The 5,273-nt window shown below is 39.4% G+C and overlaps 1 non-coding gene across 1 annotated transcript; it reads left to right on the top strand.

Moving 5' to 3' along the window:
• The first annotated feature begins 557 nt into the window (after positions 1–557).
• Positions 558–664, top strand: LOC127133387 (small nucleolar RNA R71). The gene has a single exon (XR_007807366.1). It is a non-coding gene; the product is annotated as a small nucleolar RNA R71 (small nucleolar RNA).
• Positions 665–5,273: the final 4,609 nt, after the last annotated feature.

Below are 5,273 nucleotides of genomic sequence, written 5' to 3'. Positions count from 1 at the left end.
GGCTCGGCTTTGGTGGTACATGTTGCATAGGTTAATTTGATCTTGGGGCTTGATAACTAGGTCTCGGGGGTGCATTATTTTGAATAGGGTTATTGTTTTTATAGGAGAAGTTCGGGTGATTCCTCCATCCAGGGTTATAGGTATTCGAGTATGGGTTCCCTTGGGTGTAGTTCACTTGCTCAGAGTGGGTTTCATTTAATAGACTGCATTCTGCAGATTGGTGTCCTTTGGTTCCACATATCTCACAATCCGACGAAACTGCGACTACAGTATTCGGGTTTATGCACATATGCTCGACCTTAAGGGATAATGCGTCCATTTTAGCTTGCATCATGTCTATAGAGCTTATTTCATGCACTCCTCCTTGGGCTTCCTTCTTCTCAACTATCGCTCGTTCGACTCCCCATGATTGATGGTTTTGAGCCATATCTTCGATGAGGGCACTAACTTCAGGGTAAGGTTTGTTCATCAGAGCACCGCCTGCGGCAGCGTCGATGGTCATCTTTGTGTTGTAATGAAGTCCATTATAGAAGGTTTGAATGATTAACCAATTTTCTAAACCATGATGTGGGCATGCTCGTAACAACTCTTTATATCTCTCCCAAGCTTCAAACAGCGATTCTCCTTAGTTTTGGGTAAATCTAGTTATATGATTTCGAAGAACGGCGGTCTTACTCGGGGGAAAACATCTAGCAAGAAAAACTCTTCTAAGGTTATCCCAAGTCGTAATGGAATTGGGTGGAAGGGAATCTAACCCTGATAGGGCTTTATCTCTGAGGGAAAAAGGAAATAATCTTAAACGTATTGCCTCAGGAGAAGCTCCATTGGTTTTAAAAGTGTCTGCTAATTGAAGAAATATTTTTAAATGTTGGTTTGGGTTCTCAGTAGCGAGACCTGCGAAATGTCTCTGTTGTACTAGTTGCAACAGGGATGGTTTAAGTTCAAAATTATTAGCTGGGATGGTTGGGTTTACTATACTAGAACTAGGTTCTTCATTAGATGGTTGAGCGAAATCTTTAAGAGGTCTTTGGTTTTGGTCTTCGGCCATAACTCTCTTAATTCTATGAAAGAATAAACGTGCGCGAGCGTAACGTTCAGGTTCCGCCAGAGGGTATACTAAGCTTAAAATTTCGGTGCTGCGAGTTCTTCGCATTGACCGGCGGAAAATAGCCTGAGTCTAAACGATATAACAACAGGAAAATGAAATTTGACGAAATTGGTCCCCGGCAACGGCACCAAAAACTTGATGCGGTGTTTCGCAAGTATACGAACGCGTCAGAGTAATATAAAAGATTATCGAATCCACAGAGACCAAGTGTCAATCTATCGTTATTTGTCGTTATGGTGTTTATCAAAGGCAATCAAAATAAGTGTTTTTGGAGTGTGCAATGAAAAGTAAAGTGTTGAATAAAGATTAATTAATAAAGACAGGGTCGAATGTAATTCACGTAATCAATTAATAATCCAAGTACTTGCTAATAGAGCTACTTATGGGCAATGTTTTCTACTTTGAACAGAACTAATTTAACAGGAACTGTCGCTTTCGCGTATTTAGAACCGAGTTGTACTCCCTAATCAAACCCTCTTATTGTCACTTATAAAAAGGCGCGCATTGCGTTAGAGTAGTAAACCTATTTTTAAGAAATATAGTATCTTGACTAAGTTGAAAAGTATTATAACTTGGATTTCTTAACCAAAAGAGGTTCTCACGAACCAGACTCTAAACTTATAAACGCGTCCGAAAATAGTTTTAAAATCTCTTTTCTTCTTAATGTTAAAATCTCCTAATGAACTAAACAAAGCGCTTTCGCTGTTTTTGAAATAGTTAAAAACAATTAAGTTTAAAAAGACGTTGGACGGCTTTCGATCTTACCCAACGGAATTGAAGTGCGGGAAAACTTAAGTTGAAAGTTAAAATAGCCCTTAAGTGTTTCTACGAACAATTGTACGGATTATCGGTTCAATTACGATCCTTACATTCTAACCTTATAAATTTAGTTAGACATGGTAAAGTAAAAGTGCATTAAAATAAATAAAAGTAGTGCGAGTGCGGAAAATAAATAAAAGTAGTGCGAGTGCGGAAAGTAAATAATTTAAAGCGAGTGCGAGGAAATAAATAACTTAAAGCGAGAGCGAGGAAATAAATAAAGTAAAGCGAGTGCGGGGAAATAAATAAAAGTAAAGCGATTGCGAGGAAATAAATAAAAGTAAAGCGAGTGCGGGGAAATAAATAAAGTAAAGCGAGTGCGAGGAAATAAATAAGATAAAGACAAGTAATAAAAACCTGCTCCAATCGGAGGATTGAATAAATTGCGAAGCGGAAATGAAAATGGCGGCAGGATTAACTTCCTTCCAAAGTGCTCCAAACTCGATTACAGACTCTATCACAGACTCGATTACACAATTGTGGTAACACTCCAATGCGAAGCAATTACCACTTTATAATACTAAATATATGCCTAAGTGAAACAAAGTTGCTCTGAGTTTGCCTCTGCTCTAAGTTTGGATGATTGTAAAAGTGATTTCGAGTTTCTATTTATAAGCAAGTAAAAAGATGGAAATGACAAGGATGCCCTTCAACTTGAAAATGGGAGGGAAAAACTTTCCTCTTGTGGCGCCCGCCACAAGGCCATGGCGCCCGCCACAAGCACAAAATGAGGCGCCTTAGTGGAAGTAGTGGAGAACGTGGCAGTTGAGGGAAGTTGAGCTTGGACACGTCATGGCAGGGTCTATGGCGCCAGCCATGGGGTAGGCCACAAGTACAAAATGCTGAATTTTAGGGTTTTTGGCTCTTTTTCGCTCCTTTTCTCGATCGGGGCTCCGATTAAAGTAAAAACCTAAAAACAAAGAAAAACATAGCAATAACACAACAAAATGATAATAAAACAACTAGAATGCATATGAAATCGGAGTCGAAAATACGGTAAATTTTAGTGTTATCACAACGTACTAGAGAGATATGACCACTCTTTTTCATGATATGATTCATAAAGAGATTGAAGTCTATGTTGATGACATGATTGCTAAATCCAGTGATGAAGAAGAACATGTTAAGCATTTATTGAAGTTATTCCAGCGTTTGAGGAAGTATAAACTCCGATTGACTCCCAATAAATGTACTTTTGGTGTTCGTTCTGGTAAGTTGTTGGGCTTTATTATCAGCGAGAAGGGTATTGAAGTTGATCATGCGAAGGTCAAAGCAATACAAGAGATGCCCGCGCCCAAAACTGAGAAGCAAGTCAGAGGCTTTCTCGGCCGCTTGAATTATATCTCCAGATTCATTTTGCATATGATTGGCACATGTGCGCCTATATTCAAGCTTCTTCAGAAAGATCAGTCTTGCGATTGGACCGAAGATTTCCAAAAAGCTTTTGACAGTTTTAAAGAGTATCTGCTTGAGCCTCTGATTCTGTCTCCGCCTGTTGAAGGAAGACCATTGATCATGTATTTGACTATGCTTGATTAGAGTATGGGTTGTGTTCTTGGTCAACAAGACTAAACTGGAAAGAAAGAATATGTTATTTACTACCTGAGTAAGAAATTCACCCACTGTGAGACTCTATGCTAGAAAAGACTTGTTGTGCATTGACTTGGGCTGCTAAGCATCTGCGTCAATATATGTTGAATCATACCACTTGGTTGATATCCAAGATGGATCCAATCAAGTATATTTTTGAGAAGCTTGCTTTAACTGGGAGGATTTCCCGTTGGCAGATGTTGTTATCAGAGTATGATATTGAATACCGATCTCAAAAAGCTATCAAAGGTAGTGTCTTGGCTGACCATTTGGCTCACCAACCTATTGAAGACTATCAGTTAGTACAGTATGATTTCCCTGATGAAGAGATCTTGTATTTGAAAATGAAGGATTGTGATGAACCATTGCTTGAAGAAGGGCCAGAGCCTGGTTTCCGTTGGGGCATGGTATTTGATGGAGCTGTTAATCAGTATGGTAATGGCATTGGGGCAGTGATTATTACTCCTCAAGGCACTCATTTTCCATTTACAGCTAGATTGACTTTCAAGTGTACAAATAATATGGCTGAGTATGAAGCTTGCATTATGGGGCTTGAAGAAGCCATTGATCTTAGAATCAAGTATTTTGATGTCTATGGAGATCCAGTTTTGGTCGTGAATCAGATCAAAGGTGAATGGGAGACGAATTAACCCGCTTTGATACCATATAGAGATTATGCGAGGGGTATTTCAACTTTGTTTACAAAGGTTGAGTTTCATCATATCCTTCGAGATGAAAACCGGATGGCAGATGCTCTTGCAATGCTGGCTACAATGATTGTGGTGAAGTATTAGAATAAAGTTCCTAACTTGACTGTGATGCGGCTTGATAGGCCAGCGCATGTGTTTGTTGTTGAAGAGATCAAGGATGAGAAGCCATGGTATTTTGATATCAAGTGTTTTCTCCAAAGTCAGACTTACCCGCCTGGGGAATCTTTGAAAGATAAGAAGACTTTGAGAAGATTAGCCGATAACTTCTACCTGAATGGTGATGTGTTGTGTAAAAGAAACTTTGATATGGTTCTGCTCAGATGCATGGATAGACACGAAGCAGACATGTTGATGACTGAAGTCCATGAAGGTTCCTTTGGTACTCATTCCAATGGACATGTTATGGCAAAGAAGATGTTGAGAGCAGAGTACTATTGGCTAACAATGGAATCTGACTATTGCAAGTTTATGAAGAAATGCCACAAGTGTCAATTATATGCAGATAAAATCCAGGTTCCTCCGACACTATTGAACGTCATTTCCTCCCCATGGCCCTTCTACATGTGGGGAATTGATATGATTGGCATGATTGAGCCCAAACCGTCGAATGGACATCGTTTCATTTTGGTGGCTATTGATTACTTCACAAAGTGGGTTGAAACGATATTGTATGCAAATGTAACTAAGCAAGTTGTTGTGAGGTTATCAAGAATCAAATTATATGCCGTTATGGTGTGGCAAGTAAGATCATTATTGATAATGGATCTAACTTGAACAATAATATGGTGGAGGCTCTTTGTAAAGACTTCAAGATTGCACACCATAACTATTCTCCCTTCAGACCTAAAATGAATGAGGCTGTTGAAGCTGCAAACAAGAACATTAAGAAGATCATTCAGAAGATGGTTGTGACGTACAAAGATTGGCATGAGATGCTTCCGTTTGCTTTGCATGGGTATCGTACAACCGTCCTCACTTCAATAGGGGCAACCCTTTTCTCACTTGTTTATGGCATGGAAGTTGTGCTCCCGGTAGAGGTTGAGATC

The sequence above is a fragment of the Lathyrus oleraceus genome, chromosome 3 (assembly GCF_024323335.1).
Source record: "Lathyrus oleraceus cultivar Zhongwan6 chromosome 3, CAAS_Psat_ZW6_1.0, whole genome shotgun sequence".
Taxonomy (NCBI): Eukaryota; Viridiplantae; Streptophyta; class Magnoliopsida; order Fabales; family Fabaceae; genus Lathyrus; species Lathyrus oleraceus.
This window is presented reverse-complemented; position numbering and strand designations above follow the sequence as displayed.